The sequence below is a fragment of the Hippocampus bargibanti genome, linkage group LG17, assembly GCF_051943395.1.
Source record: "Hippocampus bargibanti isolate YZ-2025 linkage group LG17, ASM5194339v1, whole genome shotgun sequence".
Lineage (NCBI taxonomy): Eukaryota > Metazoa > Chordata > Actinopteri > Syngnathiformes > Syngnathidae > Hippocampus > Hippocampus bargibanti.
Genome location: NC_142750.1, coordinates 6327130 through 6348556, shown reverse-complemented (window position 1 = coordinate 6348556; position 21427 = coordinate 6327130). Strand labels below are relative to the sequence as shown.

Genomic DNA, 21427 nt, shown 5'->3' with positions numbered 1-21427 from the left:
GCGCTGAATATTCCGGAAGTCTTGTTTTTGAGTTGGTGACGAGTCCTCACCCTACGTCACTGAAGGAACGCCCTCCAGGCGCTCCAGGTCATGCTTTTTAATTCCCAAATAAATTTAGGAATGGCAGTGAATGAGTTAAGATGCTAACAGTCATCCTGGTTTTGAATCACTTTCTAAATGGTATACAAGAGTGTAGACTAGAGAAACACACACAAAAAAATAATAATAAAGACTCCTGACTGTAAGACTGCTTCATACAGTACGGCTCTTTGTTTGAGGACCGGGCGGTTTAAAACAAGGTGTCTTTGTATCATAGAGTCATTAACGCTGCCCCTCCCTTCCTCTCGTTCGACTTACCTAGAGCTCCGCCATCGTCTCCCATTAGACCTCCCTCCTTTTCACCCTTGACGCTCACCTCTCTTTGCCCTCACAAGACTCAACCACTCATAACCACAAGTCACCTTAGCCTCGAACTGACCTTTATGCGCGTGTGACATGTCGCTAGCAGGAAGCTAGCGGGGAAAAAAAGTCGAGGGAGCGAAGCATACCACAAATTTGTTCCCTTGTATGTACTTCATGGAGAGCTTTGTGTACAGCAAACTAATGAGACGCCGCAACCGCTGACGATCATGGAGATTGTCGACAGCCTGGTTTTCTTGCTCGTAAATGAAGCCGAACCTCAGAGGGAGAGGAAGGCAAATGGAATCCTGATCATTAGCTGAAGCCGCAGACCTGCTTTGTCTTGTGAATTATAAAATAAGAGGACGGCGCCCTTGACGTTTTATTTGGACTGTTAAGAGTTTCAAAAAAATATCTTTTTTACTGATCTACGACAACATATTTTACCTGCCGAAGGTCTGTTTGATTCGTTTGGAGTCATAAATTTGTCTCTATTGTGGTCTTAATTGTTAATTTATATGCACGGATGTCAGTTTTGTGGCAATGCATGAGATACTTTGGTTTTGGATACATTTGGCTGCTGAAGGGGAAGTACATTTTGTAATCCGGGGTTGAATTTGAAGAACTATTGAGATGTTATTTGTTTGGAGGCACTTATCTTTCTGGCACATTTAGATTTGATTGAATGCCATAATTTGTTTTTAGCATTCTAAGATATCGTAGCTCTCTGTAATTATTGATTCAATTTGTTGTGGAGCCTGGAATAAATTGATGGATTTATTTTCTGAACCACTAAGCCTCAATCGTGTCACATGTGTGCTGCAGCCTTTCACAAATGTCTGAGGGAGCGAGTTGGGCCGCCCCCCGGATTGGTCGCCAGCCAGTCACATCAAAAGTCCTGATCACTATTGACCATTTAGAATGTTCTGCCTTTCCAGTATTGAACGTCAATACTCCAATTTTCATTTCATACAAGGTCAACTGTACATCTTATGACTTGTGTTTTTATTTGGCCGTTGTGTGAGGTTTGCAGGCTACAAACCTTTCGCACCTCCGCCACTAATTCTTTCAAAAAGGAAGGACTCTCCATAACAAGAGAACATGCTGTGCTCTACAAAGCGCCCCCGGGGCTCACTAGAAACAAACACTACATGCTCATAACCCCACCATGCTTGCAAAGCGCCCCCCCTCACATCAAACCATCATCTGCTTTGCCTCCCTTCCCCTCCCACTGTGCCCCTACAGTCAAGTCTGCTGTTATTGAGCAGGAATTTCACAGACGCTCCCACTAAGACCAAGTGACCTCATCAGTGGGCAGGAAGTCAGAGGGTTCAAGCCCCCCCCAACCACCTCCGTACGAGATTGATCCCACACAGCCCCACAGAAGATTGGCTGTGACTCTGTCACATCATCACTGTCATTGCAATGACAATGTCTGACGCAACAAGGGGACAAAGGAGGCCAATCCCGGAGGGAACCAAGTTGGATCCAGGTGTCTCCAACTTCCAGGCCCCAATGTGACAGTGGAACAATATGTAGGAAGAGGAAAGGGGTTGGGACGGGGGGTAGTATTTCGACAATAACCATTAATAGACCAAGATGTTGCCTGGATGCGACCATCTATAGACAAAGGCCACCTCCCCCCTGCCCCACTTATCTCCCCCTCCGCAGCATGACATCAGGGAATAATCATTAATGTGAAGCATCAGGGACGCACAACCGATTGGAGGCTTTTTTTATTCTCCCTGCAGTGGGTCAATGACCTTGACTGTTTGTCTGTCTCTTCCTGTGGATTGCACCAGTGACATCAGTGAGAAAATAAAGCCCCATGGACTCAGCGTGGCCACCTGTGGTAGATTTTATGTCAATAAATATACATTGGGACATTGCAATGGTTCTTTATTTATTTTGCGGCTGTTTTGTTTCTTTATGTGGCACCAGTATTGATTCATTATTTTATTTTGGAGAGTTTCAGAGTGCTTGTTTACATGGATCAATAGCAACAATTCGATGTAACCCGAGGCAACGTCACGCACAGGGTCAGGAGGCGCACACCATCCCAGAGTGCTCAACGACCATCCCTGGCGTCTACGAGGCTCACGCTGCAGTCCAAGGACTGGTTGTAAACGAAAACGCACTCCCCGTCTAATTTATTTAATCTACCGCACACAGTCAAAAGGCCAAGAAAAAGTGCGTTAGTTATTGGATGACTCAGCTGAAAAACACATGGCCCGAGGTTTGGTGGCTGCTGATGTGTACAACATGTAATATATGGACAAATGTGATGAGATACACCTCATTCTGAATTTATCAATTCAATGCAAGGTTCCAACTGTAATTCTGGTTTTCTCTTTCATGTGGGAAACCATAAAAACTCACGCCGCGTTGAATGCATTTGCCAGAACCGGGACTCTTATTCAAGAGGAGACAGAAGCCGGAAAGAAAACGGAGCGCTGCAACAAAGAGGAGACTTTGGAATACAATACTGCAACTTCCTAAGTTCAGCCATGGCATCCAGGAAGAGCTCTTGTTAACTTGTACGGTTGACATTTCAAAGGAATAAATTGTATACAAGAGGAAACTGAAGGCAGAGAGAAGGAAATTGAAGATAGAGAAGAATAACCATACTGTACAACGTCCTTGGGTAAGGTACATACGCTAATGCAGAGGTTCTTAAACTGGGTTTGATCAGACCCTAGGGGTTTGGTGAGTCGGTCTCAGGGGTTCGGTGGATACTACACCACAGAGGTCCACCCCTCAGTCTAGTCTGCAGTTAGTGGGCACAGTCATTGAAAGAAGGGTTCGATGAATGAGTATATGAAACAGGTGGGGTTCGGTACCTCCCATCAAGATTAAGAACCACTGCGCTAATGCATTAGCGCTTTAGCAAGTTAATATCTTTTGCGGTTATGATTGCTCCTACTTGACAATGACATTGTGAATCTGCCCAAGTAAAAGCCAGTAAGTTCTATGAAGTTACCCATTGGATGAACGAAAATTGTCTTTCTAAGATCCATTTCACCCAAATGGATCTTACCATTAGCGTTAGCATATCCTTTGGGAAAAGAACACTAAAAAAAAAAGCAGCAAAATCAGGATGTCTTGACATGTTTAAAAAAAACAATCTCCAATTTATGGCAAATCAACAAAGAATGTAGAGATAAAATGGTGAAATCTAAACAGCACCACATGTCTGAAAGGCGCACTGTCACCGGGCAATGTCACAATGAGCCGTGTGTTTTTCAAGAGCTTCAGTCTGAGCAGTCGGACTTGGGTGAAAGACAACATTCAATGAGATAGAGGCTGCTGTGAAGACTGGGAGGACGTTGACTGATAAACTCTGAACCCTCACACAATGACAACATTCAGACGATGCCCCGAAATGAGCTCACTTAAAGGTCGGGGCGAGAAAGCGGCGGGAAGACTCTGGACATGGAACAGAACACGATGATACACTTCAGTCATGCAATTGGGATACACTTACTTTGGACTTTTGGAACTGGCATGCAATATGTGTGATAAGAGACTTGTTTAGCATGTGGCAAAATGGCCGCCCGGCTGGTTAGCTGCTATATAGCTATGTCGTTGTCATGAAAAAAAATACCATTAAACACCAAGACCGAAATGTCTGGCACCAAAACCGTACAACCACCATTTTGATTTTCCGCTGATAAAATAAATGGTCCATTTGAATTGAATGTGAATGAATAGTTTTCTTTTTCTGTATTGATAGATTCGTCTAATGTCATAAAAAGGTTGAATGGCATTTTACAGACTGCGAAGAGCCATTGAACAAGTTTGTGATCCTTTTCGCCATTGTACGCACTTTTGGAGAGCTTGCCAGCAAGCTAAAGGTCATCATGATGATCAGAAGTCAATTGAAAGGGTGACAAGAGTGTTGTATTAATAGAGAGTGGGAGTTGTGATAGGGAAAGCATTTAGAAGAAGGTTAAGAAGGTCAGCGCTCAGACACAGTCATCGACTGTTACCGTATGGGAATGTCCGGAAAAGTATCATGGGATGGGAGAGGTGGTGGGTGAGGCAATGGGTGACATTTTCAGGTCTATTTGTGATAATTGAAGTGCATCCTTCAGCTTGGTCACAAAGAGAAGGACGAAAGCAAAGGCGAGAGGACCAAAGGGGAGAGTTTTGGTCCTTCAGCAGGTCTGGTTCCCATTAGACCAGAGGCCCTGGATTATTTTGTTTGTACAGGCTGAAAGTCCCAAAGGGGGAAGACGGAGGCGGCCTGCCGTTGCTCCTCCCAACTTGGCCGCTATGGAGGGAATATCAGCTGTACTGCTTCATTCTCTCACCCCCAAGTTCATCTCAGTCCTACTCCTTCCCACCCGTCGCCCCTCTGGAAGTCCAAACGGGCCTTTTCAGAACTGTTTACGGATGTTCTCTGTTTATGTGAAGGCGTTCCCGACAGAGCTGTGAGTGAGCCTTGCACTTCTTGAAACATAACCGTGCGATCAATATGAAATTTGTCAGCAGTCAGGAATTGGGATGCAGTGAGAGTTCATTTCTGGCCCTTCAAGGAATAATATATCATTACACTCATGTATCTCTTATGTACACAGTCAGCGTAAATGTACAAAAAGTAGCAGTAAAAATGTACACATAGGTGTGTGCTCAAGTTTTAAAAGGCAAACATCGTTATTACACAAATGGATCCTTCATGGAGATTACACAGGAGACTTACAGAAATGGAAGCAGTCATTTACTGTCACACTAGGCACAATGGACATATTGAATGTACTAATCCAGTGGTTCTTAATCTTGTTGGAGGCAACGAACCCCATCAGTTTCAGATGCTCATTCACCGAACTCTTCTTTTAATGGCTGTGCCCATTAACTGCAGACTAGACTGAGGGGTGGACCTCTGCGGTGGAGGATCCACCGAACCCCTGAGACCGGCTCACCAAACCCCTGAGACCGGCTCACCAAACCCCGAGGATTCGATCATACCCAGTTTGAGAAGCACTGTACTATTCAAAACAGGGCAGGCAACAGGTCCCCACAACGTAAAGTTCAAGAGACCTAAAGACATTTGGAGTGTACTACCAAAAAGCACATTCAAATACTTAGTAGAAGGTATGCCGGTTTCTCCCCTGTAAAGGGTGGATAATAGGGTCCAAAAATGTACAATTATGGACAATGACAAGATTCCTTAAATGAAGAGGGAGCCGGTATGACCTAGCCTTTGCATGTCCTCTGAGGTCTCTTGCTCACATAAGTTGGGCCAATCAATAAAAAAGATTTTCCACTGGCAGAGTACAAAAATAAATAAATAAATAAATAAATAAATAAATACAGCTCTTACATAACAGCAGTCGTTATGGGAGACTTTCCCACCCCCCAAATGACACATTTCTGTGCTTTAGACACGATTTGCAAAATATGAGCAAGCAACACTTGTGCGGTCACATTTTTATTTTTTCTTTCTAAGGCTATAGACACCAGACTATAGACTGGATGACTCGCACACCGTTGCCTGGTGTCGCAGGCGATAAAAGCAAAACAACACAGCGACAGGTAAAAGGAGCGGCCCCACTTGACGCCCACGTGGAAGTGAGAGACGGTGTCGTAAATGTCTGAATGCACGTCTCAAAGCAATAACGGGGTGTTCGTTGAAGGATGGTGGGAAGAAAATGAGGAAGTTCTAATAATTGCATTGCAGTCAAACAGTTGGAAAGATAGGGGGACAGGGAAGGGGGGCACAGTGAGGGGAGGTGGAGGGATTTGAAGCAAAGGAGAGGGGATGATGTTCCTCCCTTCATGTTCTACGGGGAGTCATCTGGGGAGGGTGATTTGTGGAAGGCAGAAACTTCACGACAACTTTTCCAGGAATCTGTGGATTTTCTGTCATGGGGGCGTGGGGCAAATGACTGAGGGGTCAGGGCGCAAGACTGCTCTGAAGCAGTATTTCACCAGGACCACAAACATCAATCAACTTCAGGAAGGAAAACGAGAACCAATCGGATTTTCCTATTGGGGCATTCTTTGACTTTGAGAATGGTCAAAAGGTTGTTTGTCCAGTCAGGAGTCACATGATTTTAGCGGTGTTATTGTAAGTTTTTGGAGCAGGTAGCGCAAATCATTTGGAAACTGAAGAAAGAGAGCGACAAAGCCGGAAGTCGAGATCGGGGTCAAGAGTTCTCGATAGTCATCAAGGACTTGGTGTTCATGCAAAAAAAAAAAAAAAAACTCTGTCGCTCATTTCCAGAAAGGTCAACGATGATAAGTACGTGACACCACAGGGTAATGTTTGGCAATACATAATGATAAGGATAACATCATATCTCCAGCACCAGAACAGGAACACCTGCAGTCTTGAACGAGATACATGTACTGCCTCTAACCCGAAAGGCACAAGGAATAAATTTAAGCTCAGTGAAATTGTATAGAGGATACAGCACTATACGTTAGTGTCAGCTCTCAGTCGTACAGGAGTGGTCCATCGATGAAAAGGTTTCTTTCTTCAGTTGTCATCTGTACTTCTTTGAATGTGTCGGACATTTCGCTCATCATCCGAAAAGGGGAAAGTAAACAAATTCTCCCAAAATGATTTTTATCAATATCACGGGGATAATGCTGGTGGGCCTCAATCTGCAGTACAGATGCACCTAAAAGCTAGCAACCACTCATTTGATGAATGTGAAGTTAAAATCTTAGCTAACAAAAATATTGTTTGAAAGGGGAGTAAAAGAAGCAATTTTTGTAAAACAGCAAGACCCTTCACTAAATCGCCATGGTGGTTTAAGGTTTAATTTGGATAGTTAGATCTTACTATCTTAGATCGTTACCACATAGGTTTAGTCATGCTGATGAGGCGATGCCAGAGCGACTGGGGCAATCAGAGCAGTCACAGACCATAATCAGACAGGACATATATATATATATATATATATATATATATATATATATATATATATAGGGCCAGAGCTACCAACATAATTTTAGTTCACTGACGAAGCTTTTCGGATGAGGAGCGAAACATCAGACACATTCAAAGAAGTACAGATGACGGCTGAAGAAGCTTTTTCATCGATACAGCACTATAATAAAAGCAAAGGATGACTAAATCGATGGATCCTTGATGGATAAACTGCTTTGTTTACAATAGCCATGAGCATCTGGCTGTTAAGTTCGAATGCTAACACTGGATACCTTTACTTTCCCCGTCTAATTTGCCAATTGTTTACATCGCCTGAGAGATGGGTGTCGCTTCTTTCGCCGGCTGAGATAATGAAACCCAAAGCTTGGATGGTGTGACTCACACACACACACGTCGAAGCAGATCCGAACACCAGCTGGCAAGCATCAGCGCACGCTCGCAATCCTCATCAAAAACTCATGTCCTGCTGTTATGGGGAGTTTTGTCATAATAGAAGGCGGCGCTCTTGAGTCGTTGTGACTCTTCGGCAAAGACTGGATTTCATTTGGAATTATTTCACCATCGGATGTTGCCGGTTGCTGGGCAATTATAATAATCATGTCGTATTGAGTTTCGGCTGCAGCAGTCCTCATTTTTTATTTGTATGAAAGGAATAAGTGCAAGCCCATCTGTGGTAGATGCTAACTCGCCTTTAATTGAAGAGGCTATTACAGCCTGGCAGCGCCGCGATGGCATTCACAACTTGATTGGCTGTGGCCGATGAGGTCATGGTGCACTAGCGGTCGCTGTGGCAGCTGAATCAATAAAGTTAAACTCCCCTCACTCCACACTTCATATTAGAGTAAAACAGCAGCGAAATACAAAATAACCCCACCCTCACCCCCCCAAAAAAAATTGAGTGGGAACTGAGATAATCTATGTTTGCCGTTTTCTTTATTTTCCTATTGGGAATGAATGGGAAATTTATGATTGAAAATGTGAAATATTGTGAAAACGATGAATTTGTCGAATAAGAAAAAGAATAATAACCTGCAATACGTTCATTTTTGAACCATATTCAAACTAAAATCAGAAGCATGCAAATAAATGTGGCAAGTGAAAAATGAGTTCCGTGAGTTTCCAAGTGGAATAATTTATCTCTGAATAACGAGTCACCTTAATTTTCCTGACACGTGCATGCTATGACTTTGCAGGTGAACCAATACTATCCCTTCAACGGCGTGACATACTGCAGTCTATTTTCTTTTCCTTCTCCTCCCTTGTGCGAGTTAATTCCTGCGAGGGAGCCGCGTTTCTGCTTCAGGTTCAGAATGAGGCCTTATCACCGGTTGCCCCTCTCATGAAGAGGTTAAAGGTCACGGGAAAAAGGAAAAGATTTATTGCGGCTGCAGAAGGGCAAATGGTCTTTAAACAGTCATTGAAGAGCAGAGATGATCCACCGTGGCATGCAGTGCATTGGCCACGGATATGCCATTACGTCATGACATATGACATTATACACAAGCGTATGTAATATTCCCCTTGGTTGTGGTTTAGTCAAACAGAAGTGAGCTGCGATGGGAGCGAGTCGGAGAAAGGGCCCGAGAGGTGATCCAGCTGCAACCAATAAAAAAAACCTGCAGTGGAATTCAAACGGTGATGGAAAGAACGCATGCAGGATGAGGATCAAAGCCAGCCAGTGTGTTAAACTAGACCGCATGGGCAGGATAGTTAACCGCACTATGCTTTAGATGCAACAATGGACGTACTAGCATCATGAAACATCATTCGTCAAGTCGTTAAAATGTCATGTGTTTCATTGAATGTCTTTTTATTATATTTGTTATATTGCTTTAAGTGATATATTGTCATCATTATTTGGCTGCAGCCTATTCGTGCCAGTTTGGGACGAGAGAAGAGGAAATCAATGCACTGGCGGACGGTATTATGATTATTATTATTATTATTATAATCAAAACAAACAAATACATAAATAAATACATACATACAGAAATAAATAAATGTTTTCAATTAGTCAGTGGGTTATTTAAAGGACAACCGACGTCACTTTTTTGTTTTTTAACTGACATCAGAAAAACGTTTTATAGCATCTAAAATACCCAAAACACGCAATATGATATTTTTATTCAAATGCAAAACACCAATAAAAAAATGACTTAAAGTGTCCAAAATCTGCAAAAATATTAAGATGCGAATTGGGCATTTTCAGAAAGTCCCGCCCCCAGTTCGTGACGTCACACCAAGACGTCTTGCATTGCTGGAGAATAAAAATTGCTTCAGATTCGGAGAATATGCTTTCTTGTTACACATCCAGTTATGAATATGATTCAAATAGTTCTGAAGAGGAAATCATACATGTTTGCAATCGATTAAAGAATTTTATCCGTGTCATTTTGAGGCAAACGGGCAAGGGGGAATGTCGTACCCAAAAATGACGACCAGCTCCCGTGAGGAATGAATCAGCCCGTTTCCACCGGCTGATAGATTCCTTTCATGGAGCTTAGACTCCCTCTGCTGGCGGCTTTTGGATGTAACATCAAGGTTTTCAGACAAACAGTACAGCAAAATACATTGATGTGATGAAGGACTGCTACAATGTGTCTTTTTGTCGGGGGGGGGTCCTTTCATGACGTCACGTGCGGACTCGTCACCAACTCAAAAACAAGACTTCCTGAATATTCAGCGCGAGTCTTAAAACGGAAAATATAGCTATATGCGATGGAATCTTTGTCAAATACACTCAGTAGAAGTCATTTGAAGCCATTTTACAAATTATGGACGCAACTTGTCCGGAGACGTCGGTTGTCCTTTATTACTATGAAGACGTGATGAAGGATGGGGATCAGAGGTCGAGTTTTGTTTTGGCCCCAAAATGGTCGCCGTGGAGGCAAGAATCAAAAAAGTGAAGTTGACAACAGATTTGCATTGGAAGAAAGGCAAAAGGAACGGCAATTAACTTGTCTGCAGAACGATTCCCAGGCAGGAGAGAGGAGGATGTTATTCCCATCATGTGCTATACATCAGCTAGAATGCTACAAATTTAAGCTTGTTTCCCCCATCTCCCTCTTGGTTTGATGTTCGTATTTTGTTCCATGAGACCTTCAATTCGGATTTTTATTGTTCCCCATTGGTCACACATCTGTCACTGCCTTAATGCCTGTGCTTTAGTTCCATTTCTTGCATAGTGTGTATCTACCTACGCCATTCAGCAACACTGAGCTAGGTCGCTTACTAGCTACCCAGTCAGCTGCCATTTTTGCCCTATTTGTATAGCCTGCTAGTCAGCAACCCAGTCAAAAGCCATTTCGCTCTATTTATTTAGCTAGCTAGCTATTTGAAATTGACAACAGCTAGCTAGCTGTTTATCTAGCTAGCTGTTGTCAACTGTCATTGGGTAGCTGGCTAACTAACTAGCTGTTTATCTAGCTAGCTAGCCAGCTACCCAGTCAAAGGCCATTTTTGCCCGATTTATCGAGCTAGCAAGCTAGCTATTTGAACTTGACAACAGCTAGCTAGCTATTTATATAGCTAGCTAGCCAGCCTTCCATCTTTTGACCCACCTAGCTGGCTGCTTCGCTTCCAGTTTTAGTTTAGTTTAGCTGTGTTATGCTTGAGGCTATATCAGACAAGTGTGAGTTTCCGACCCCCGCTGTTCTCTTGTCATCCCTCCTAACACTCTTTGTCTATTTCAGTGCTACCTTTGACCACTTTGACCACAAAGTGTGTGTCTGTGTGTGCCTTGTGGTTTTGAGTGTGAGGCAGTCACCAGGATTCTTCATCAGCTAAAAAAAACCACACGCACACACACACACACGTACATACACATGTATGCACACACCTCGGATTAAAGTAATGGCCTGACCCTGATCCTTCTTATCTGATGACCGCCCACCCCCGTCCCCTCCACAACACCCACAACATTGACCAAGCAGCCAAGTGGAAGCCAGCGTTGCTCTGGTGAGCGCAAGAAGAGAAATGTGCACCTTTGACGTGTGTGTTTGCACAAACTGCCTTTTGTTCGGCAGCTTTAAAACAAACAGCGAGCGCCATGTCTCTCAGAAAAATACACAAAGATCAACCCGGACAAAATGCTCCGGCCCGGCGGCATGCCGGCCTATCCGGGCCGGATTCCATTGGGCGCACGCTTGACCTGTTTACCCACAGCTTATTTTACCCTCTGCCGACAGACTTCACTTCCTCTACCTTACGCACGTCATCTACGGTCCTTTCATCGTGTCGAAATATTTTTTTTCTTCTTTCAGGCTAATTTTCCAGACCAGGGCTAAACATTTAATTTCGCGGTGTGGCCAAAGCCTGAGCGCATATTGTTGCCCAATGCTCACAGATGGATCAGTTCAAAACGGAGCTTGATGACAATTGTGCATCAGAATCAGAATCATATTTATTGCCCAAGTATGTAGAACACACAAGGAATTGCTAAGAGGCACTACACAGTTATATTTGGGTTACTGTTTAGTGAGATAATGGCTTGGGGGAATAGTCGCTGGCAAAGGTGATGGGCAAAATGTTCGTTTTCGTGTTTATTATGTTTGTTACAGTTATTATAAGTGCCTTGCACGCTGGATCCGAGAGGACAATAATTTCATCTGTGCTGTATGTCATGCAAATTAGCACAATAAAGCTGACTTTGACTTTGGTCACGGTGCGGAGGGTCCGCACCCTTATTTTGATTCTTGCAGTGTGCAAGTCCTCGAGAGAGGGTAGGGCGGTGCCAATGATTTTTTTCCCGCCGTCCTAACTTTCCGTTGAAGTCTGATTTTGTCCATTTTTGTGGCAGCAACATCTACCGTTTAATGTGCGAATGTTGAGAAACCAGCAATTATACTGGTATGTGTTTAATTAGTGCCATATTGTTTTCGAGTGAATGTCACTTTGCCTTAAAATATTTCTTCTTTGCATTGTGTGAATGATGACCGAAATCTTTGAGCGTGTGGTGCGAAAGCTGGTTTCTCAGTGTCAAATTGTTACATTGTCATCACGCACCTCGCACAAAGTAAAAAAAAAAATCTAGCAAATGCCAATTTCGGAGCTTCTTTTGAAGGTGACTGCCACGCTTGACTTAAAGCAATGACTCACCTTTTGAACTTCCCCTCCACTCGGTGATTTAGCGTCACAAACGACAAGCTCGGCTTTCTGGCTGCTGATGGGAGCCATATGGTGATGCCTGAGAAGATTAAATGCCGAGAAACTTGCATGTGTGCAATTATGTCACGACAGCGAAGCCTTTGTAGTTTTTCTGCACCTCTTAAAAAAAAGACGAAGTCCCCAACCAAATAATGGCTTCTAAAGCCAAGAACCGACAGTGGTCTTCCTGACGACTTGCACTGCAAACACAGTGCGTCATTGCGGCAATGATAATGGTTTCGATTTTTGTCTGGATTTCAGCGTGTTTTGCTTCGGCTACTTTTACTTCTTGTAAACACGTCCTAATCTGTAGGAAGCCGCAAAAGTCATGACTCTCCCCCTCCACCCCACCTCCTTCAAGCCATGCGGTCCCCCTCAAGGCCCACTAAGCCCCCCTACCCGACCTTCCATTGCCTGAGATGAGTACAAAACAATAAACACATCTGACATCCAGCAATGAAGCAGGCGGGGTGGAATATGGTTTGCAAAAGCAAGATATCGGAAGCGCTGTTTCTATTTATTTATTTATGTATTATCTTGATTAATCACTAATGAGGCACCTGGTTGGTTAGTTGATTAATATATTTTTTTTCCACAGCTAATAAATTGGTTAGTTAATTAGCTGATCTGTATGTATGTATGTATGTATGTATGTATGTATGTATGTATGTATGTATGTATGTATGTATGTATGTATGTATGTATGTATGTATGTATGTATGTATGTATGCATGCATGTATTTGTGTATTTGTGTATTTATTTAATTTGTTTGTTTATTTATGTATTTATTGTTACTTGCTTACATACTTTATTTATTTATTGATGTATTTATTTGTTCATTATTTATTTATTTATTTATTTATTTATTTATCTATTTATGTATTTATGCATTTATTCATTTACTTATTTATTTTTACTTGTTTACATACTTTATTTATTAATTTATCCATTTATGCATTTATTTATTTATTTTTACTTGCTTACATACTTTATTCATGTATTTATTGATGTATTTATTTGATTATTAATCTATATTTACTTACTTTTTTTATTTGTTTGTTTGTGTATTTATATTTAATTGTATACAGTACATACATAATTTATTTCTGTATTTGTTTGTTCATTCATTTAGTGATTTATCTATTTATGTATTTCTTTTTCTTGTATTTTCTTGTATTTTATTGTTATTTTATTTCATGGAAAATGGTCATGTTGACCATGACATTTTGGAGAAGTTAAATTCCACTGGTTTCCGTCCAAAAACTGTTTTGAAGTTAGCTGCTTAATTGGCGCCCGATGACACATTCAAGGTTAACCTCGCCCTCGAATTCTCTTCAGATCGCCTGGCTGCTTAAGAACGCCTCATTGTTGGCCATGAGTGTATGAGTGTCATAGTGAGAATGGCAAGAAAGAATGGGAGATTAAAAAAAAAGCAATGTCATAAACAACCGAGGGTGGGGGGCCTTGCGCTAACATGGCCACTTTAGAGTGCCTCATTGTTGTGGATATATTTCCATGGTTCAAACAGCCATATGTTGGAAACTTGACATAAGAGTATATGTTTTCATTGTGATTTTTATTGTCATTTTTTGATTGTCAGTTTTCAAATGCCCCTCTATCTGATTTCAAAACTTTATATGCGCATCGGGAACACTTCGGGGAGAGAGAGAGAGAGAGAGAGAGAGAGAGAGAGAGAGAGAGAGAGAGAGAGAGAGAGAGATGGTGAAAAGATAAGCGGTAAGACAACACTGCATATTCTCGGGTGGGGTGGGGGGTGCGTGGGTGTCTTCTAAAAACCTGTTAATAGCAGAGACATGTGGCACAGGCCCCTTTGGCCCGCTGCTGTGGAGTGCAGACAGACATAAGCCACCCTGATTCCAAGACACAACAACTTTACACCATTGAGGGGCTTTTGTGATACTCATCACCGTCTCCGATTTTTTTTTCCGTTTTCCAGCTAATCTCCCTTCTCCACACACACTATAAGCAGTTGTTATGTCCATTATGCGGATTACTTACTGTTCGTAAGTGACAAGGCAGGGACTGAACCGGGTGTCTGTCTTGTGCCTGCTCACATGAGCGGTCGTAAGTGAATTTTACAGCTTTAGCACATAATCAGTTCAATTTAGGTCATTACGGCATTCTGCGGGGGGAAGTTGAAGGACCGAATCATGTGTCGTTGATGACAAGTGTTATGTTTCGCAGAGATGCACCCCGTGACTGACAGTCCCTGTAAACTTCCTGTATGCAGTTGCTGAAATGTCATTATGGTCCAAACTCTTCCTTGAAAATCACGAGTGAAAGGATTAGTTACACTCCAGAATGCCTTAATGCTCTTGTTGAAGAACCTGCTAAAGCCGTCAGGTGTTATCGCTGACTCATCAAGTTTTGACACTCTTTGTTTCAAAGTGTATTCCCCTTGAAAGGTTTTTTTCAAGCTTTAAAGGACAACCGACACCTCCGGACAAAGTGTGTCCATAATTTGTAAAATCACTTCAAATGACTTCTACTGAGCGCATCTTACAAAGATTCCACGGCATATAGCTATATTTTACGTTTTAAGACTCACGCTGAATATTCAGGAAGTTTTGTTTTCGAGTTGATGACGATGCCTGACGTGACGTCACGAACGCCCCTGACCGAGAAAGCGACACACAATGCATTTTGGGTACTTTGTTTGGTCTGAAAACATCGCGTTGATCCATGTTGATGGCGAAATTAGAAGGCAAATCCCATAAATAACGCGATGGTGAATTGTTGTGTGTCGCACCAACACTACCAATTGCGGTAACACCATAAAGTGGACACAAATTCTCAGCAGACAAATCAGCCCATTTTCAACGGAGCTTGTGCGCCGTCTTGTGCATTTTATGGGCGCTACATTGGAGTCCAGATGGATCGAACGGATACGGAAGGACTTTTTTAATCGATGGCAAACATTTATGCTTTCCTCTTCAGAACTATTTGAATCATATTTATAACTAAATGAGTTACAAGAAAGCCTCTTCTCCGAATCTGAAGCCATTGTTTTGATTCTAGGGCAAGGCGAAGACATCCTGGCGTGACGTCACGAACAAGGGGGCGGCACCTTCTTATACTTGGCATCTACGAGGTCATTTTGAAGTACTTTTGGGACACTTTAACACATTTTTACTGGTGTTTTGCATTTGACTAAAAATATCAGCCTACATGTTTTGGGTATTTTAGATGCTATACGTTTTTCTGATGTCAGTTTGGAAACAAAAAAATGGTGTCGGTTGTCCTTTAATGATCTTGTTGAAGAACCTGCTAAAGCAGTCAGGTGTTATCGCTGACTCATCAGGTTTTGATACTCTTGTGTCAGTGTATTGCCCTTGAAAGGGTTTTTTAGCAAGCTTTAAATCAAGAGCCTTGCAATCTTGAAATTCCGAATTATTGGACCGCCAAAAAGCCCACTCAAAGAAAAATACTCGTACAGTAATGCTAAGCTAAGATAAGCCACTGTGGAATGTGTCAAGACTGATTTTCCATCCATGATTTGTACTTAGAGGAATTAAGGTGACCCAAAAATTCATTCATTGCAAATCTTTATGCATAGTTCGCAATGAGTAACCCAGCTCAAGATGGAAAAGCTAAGCTAAACTAAACAGAGCGGCTCGGATAACTGAGTGAGCTAAAGTCGCTGAAAGTCTCAATCGAGTTAGGCAAACGACCGTTTGTCGTAATTCTTTCCTCGTCGAGGCAGTCACAAGTGAAATAAAATGATCTTCCTGTCTTGTGAAATGCGTGCTTGAGAAACATTAGCATATCCGAGGCGGCACGTCCACCCTCTTCTCTCATGGTGGGGTTTGGGGGTGTGTGTGTGGGGGGGGGTGCTGGTTTGTCGGAGGCTGCTATTAACAGCTGCCAGATGTGCAGAGTCCCCGGAGCCCGTGCACATTCTCACAGACAATGGAATGCTTGTGAGGAGCCCCGACAGGAAGTGAGGTCAGGGCTCGTGCTCCCTCCCTTAAACTAAAAGTGCCACAGCAGGCAGCTCCAGGGGACACACTCCTGTGAGTGTCCTTGGCGTTAAAAAGGCGCTCCGTAAAATGCGGTTTGAGACATCGCAACCTGAAACGTTAAAAAAAAAAGTTTATTTACAGCCTGACTATTTTCCACATACCAGCTGCTGCGGGGGCGGCGGGGAGTGTGCATTGCACAATCTTGTTGCCGGTCTCCTCCTAGTCAACCATAGGCAGACATGACATGAGTCAAAGTAGCTGAAATGCCTCAGCATAGACTCGTCTGCTTTTTTTGTGTTTGTTTCCACCGGCGAACTCTCACTCAGCGGAACAGGTGGGTATTGTGAGCTGTCGGCCCTTGGTGTCAGGGCTCTGATGTCACTCGGCCAGGTTGGAGCAAAGCTACTTGACTCTGAGGGAATACTCTCTATAATAAGAAAGAGTCTTCCTAAGTCATTCTTAAACTTGAAAGTAACTTTATTTGCACCTTTTCTAGGAAGCAGAAAATACTGAAAAAGTCAAGTGTCGATCGTAACTCATAATCGTACAAGGCCAATCATAACAAATTGTAAGGCTGCAGAGACACACTACTTGTACATTGAATCGATAAGCATGGCACCATTTTGATTTTTATTGCTCAAAATTAGCACAATTGTGACCTTCTATAAATTGAGCCCCAAAGCTAAAAAAAAATTAATTTGACTATATTGGATTAGCCTTTATTCGTCTCACAGTGGAGAAATTTACATTTCACAGCATGAAAGCTATGAAAGGAACAGGAAAGGAAGAAGTAGAAAGACAAAATACAGAGCCACTCTCGTGGCGCCATCTTGTATTCAAAACAACAACAAAAAAATAAATAACAAATAACAAATAAAATAAAAACACAACTCAAGATGTATATCAAAGCGTCCTTTTCACCAGTGGATCAGGGACGTCGTGGTGAAATGTGCATGTCTGCAACAAGCTAAATGTTGAAAGCAAACACGAAGCTGTAGCATCCATTGACAAAAAGAGATTGTCTCACATCTCCTATCCCGCGTAAATACGCTTCAATTCCAAGCCGCGACATTTTCTCATACCCATCGTCGCTCTACAAAAAAGCACAATGGTCCCAGATCTGTCCAGCGATGACAGTCAAATTGCCCCTATTAAGTCAGTGTAACCATAAATTGTATTTTCGCTTCTGGCAGCAGCACTTCATCACCAATTTGATGGACATCATCACGAAAGATAATCAAAATCTGACACTATGATAGCTTTAAGCAACAAAAATCCACTTCCTTGGGCCACTGAAAGATAGAAATCTGCTTAGGAGCATGGTGAAAATGTGTAACCACAATCCACCTGAGACATGACATCACACCCACTCGAGACGACTTGCCCAGTAATGACTACGAAGACGTGATAAGCTCTGAACACAGGGAGCACCTGCCCCCCACCAGTGAATGATGATGACTGACAAGCCCCGCAGGCCCAGTGGTGAACACAGCACAGTATCGCGGGGTCAGATGCTAAAGACTCGTAATGTTTTGTCAGTAAGGTGGCTGAAGTGACAAGTGAAACGGCGGCGTGGATCCGAAAGCGCAAAAAGCCCCAAATGTTTCTTTCAGCTGCTCACAGAGGAAGCGAGACTACTTGGGAAAAGTGAGGACATTGCAGTACATTGGGATCCGCAACAGTGAGAGAGGAAGTGAGGAGGTGGAACATCTGGACTTGATTTGTGTTACGATCCGACTTGGGAAAACGGCCCCCAAAATAGTCTGTAAAAGGCATTACCTACGCCAGGGAGTTTAGACTTTTAGTGTGTTTATTTGTTTGTCATTTGGAGCCTTTAAACTGAATCCTCTACTCATCATCTACTCCACAGGTGTCAAAGTCAAGGCCTGGGGGCCAAATTTGGACCGCCATATACAGTAAAGTCTCGTTATATCGATATCGGATATATCGATAGTCCCGGTTATATCGATACTATTTCTATGCACGCATGGAGAAAATTACATGCAAACAGGGTCGGATATATCGATAGTCCCGGTTATATCGATATTTTTTCGGATTCCCTTGAATATCGATATAACAAGACTTTACTGTAATTTTATTTAGGAAATAAAGCATGTCAAGTGCCACGATTCTTGCTAAAATCCGAACCAAAATTTCAAATTGTCGTATGTAAACCAAAATAAAAGTCAGTGTTCTTGACTTCAGATTTGAAAACTAGTTATTCATTAATTTGCGGTCTGTATGTAATACAGTGATACCTCGGTTTACGAATCCCTTGGCTTACGAACTTTTCGGTTTACGAACGTTACATTTGTGAAAATTTTACCTTGGCATATGAACTTTTTCCGTACACGGAGCTGCCTCAATGAGTGATGTGTCGTTCTAACAACAAAATGGTAGCCGACTGTTTTTGTCCTCTATTCCCCGCCCCCAGTCTTCGGTTAAAGCCACATGATTGGTCAAGAACGCAGCAGTGAGGGGCGGGGGTGTAAACATTAAAGAGACAGGCAGACGACAGTGAGAGAGTTTCAACTTTGATAGTTCAAAGGCAGAGTGTAGACTGCAAAGTTAAAATATCCCATCAATCAGGCTCCACAAACAACCCGCACAAGCCATCTGTACACTTGATGCAAAAAGCTATCAACCCAGTTAAACAGAACACAATTGATGAGGAACTAGATGCAATTATCACAGAGAAAGCACCAACAAGGAATCATTCCTCCAGATGGTGAAAGAAGAAGGTTACTTCCATCATCAAGTGTTTAATGCTGATGAAACCAGCCACTCCATTCCATCAAGCCATCAACAACCATAACAAAGGTAAATAAAACAACTTTATCATATAGTACAGTTTATTTATTTAAATATAATACCATAGCATATTTATTATACATAAAATAAGGTATATTTTGTGTAGCTTTATGGCTTAGAAAATTAGAAAATAGAAAATTATGTTTTATGTGGACCTGGGAACGGATTATTCTCATTTTAATGGTTTCCTATGGGAAATTAATTTTGGGATACACACTTTTCACCTTACACACTCTGGCTGGGAACCAATTAAATTCGTAAGTTGGGCTGTGCTTTCGTTCGTATCACTGTATATGTGAACCAAAATAACATCTTCATCATTATTCTTGGCTTAAGGTTACTAGTTATTCATTCATTTGCGTTCTGTATGTAATATATGGAGGGGATGAAATATTGCAATGGCTTCCTCAAATTCATAACGGCCCTTGAGAGGAAATTGTAAAAAATGGTAAGAAACGAGTTTGACACCCTTGCTCTACTCAAATTGACCGCGAGGGAACGGAGGACACAATAAGCTAATCATTTGTTGAACTTTCAAACAGTACTCTGTCCAAAATAGGTTGAGAGTGTGCACCCGAAGCATTTAGTTCTTCCTGATAGTGCTTTTAGATCTCACCCTTTTTTGTAATCTGCTTTGCATAACACACTTATGTACAGGACAGTTTGGCACGATGACTTACCTATCTGGTGATTGCTGGTTTCTTCTTCATGCTCTTAACCCACCTCCTCAGCATCACGATTAGGGTCAGCCAGTCCCTCAGTACCTCCTCTGCTGGTGGCATTCACCGCTGATGTTGATCCTGTCAATGATAACAACATTAAGTAGTCACATCATGTAATAATATTATGCAATATGTTCGATACACTGTACAATAGGACTTGTCTCACTCACAAACACACAAACAACATTTGCTGGGCCATGTCAACCTCATTTGAACCTTTGGGGCCCATTCCCAAATTTCGTAAAGGCTCCTATGACCCTGCCATCAAACTTTAGTGATTACTTTCGGTTCTTTTTTCCTAGCAATGTTCTCCAAATCTTGAGAGCTTAGGACTTGATTGAGGCTAATCACGCCATTGCAGTTGGTGAAGTGGTTTGACTTTTGCGAATTTGGTTTTGTAGAGGTAATGGGATAATTTGCCATCTTGATTAATCTCTCATGAAACACCTGGTTGGTTAGTTGATTAATTTGTTGTTGTTTTTTTCTCTGCTAATAAATTGGTTCGTTAATTAGTTGGTTTGTATTTATTTATTTGTGTAATTGTTTGTTCAGTTAGCTGGTTAGTTGGTTATTTAGTTGGGTAGTTAGCTCTAAGTAATTAATTAGTAAGTTGTTTATCTGGTCAGTTAGTTAGTGAGCTAAGTTAGTTAGCATCCAGGTAGCTTGAAAGCTAGCTAGCCAGCTAGTTATCTAGGTATTATCAAGGTAGTAATTTATTTCGTTTGTTATTTATTTGATTAGTTAGTTATCAGGTTAGTTTGTCTGTTCGTTGTTTAGTTGGAAAGTTATCCAGCTAAGTAAATGGTTATAATAATACATTTCATTTATAAGCGCCTTTAAAAACTCTCAAGGGCACTTTACAGTCACAGGATGAGTTAGATAGCTAGCTAGCTAGAGATGGATAGATAGCTATATTGCTAATAGATAGCTAGCTAGTCAGCTAATAATAATAATTAATAATAATAATAATAATAATAATAATAATAATAATAATAAGAAGAAGAAGAAGAAGAAGAAGAAGAAGAAGAAGAAGAAGAAGAAGAAGAAGAAGAATCCATTTCATTTCTAAGCGCCTTCCAAACCTCTCAATGACACTTTACAGTCACAGGATGAGTTTTTCTGTGGGTGAGTAGCGGCCGCTAGATGTAGATGTAAAGTAAAAATAGTAACTCAAATAGATGGAAAGCCAGCCAGCTAATAGTTAGTTAGTTAGTTAGTTCGTTAGTTAGTTAGTTAGTTAGTTAGTTAGTTAGTTAGTTAGTTAGTTAGTTAGTTAGTTAGTTAGTTAGTTAGTTAGCGTGTGCTGGAATTCTCTATCAGTCTTGGAAGAAGTTTCACCTCCAATCCAAGACGGCTGAATCAGTTCCTGAAAACAAAACTTGGTTAACTCACGACTGAGCAGCCTATTGCTGAGCCAAATTAGCATTGTGCAGAATATAAAAGCTGCTGATTATTTTTAAAAAAATCA

The 21427-nt window shown here is 41.8% G+C and overlaps 1 protein-coding gene across 1 annotated transcript in view; it reads right to left on the bottom strand.

Moving 5' to 3' along the window:
- Window positions 1–21427, bottom strand: part of LOC148885422 (vascular cell adhesion protein 1-like) — a 70557-nt gene that overhangs the window by 24852 nt on the left and 24278 nt on the right. The window contains exon 3 of the mRNA XM_089018666.1: window positions 19918–20037. The gene's annotated coding sequence lies outside the window, so the exon portion shown is untranslated. The remainder of the gene's footprint in view (window positions 1–19917; window positions 20038–21427) is intronic.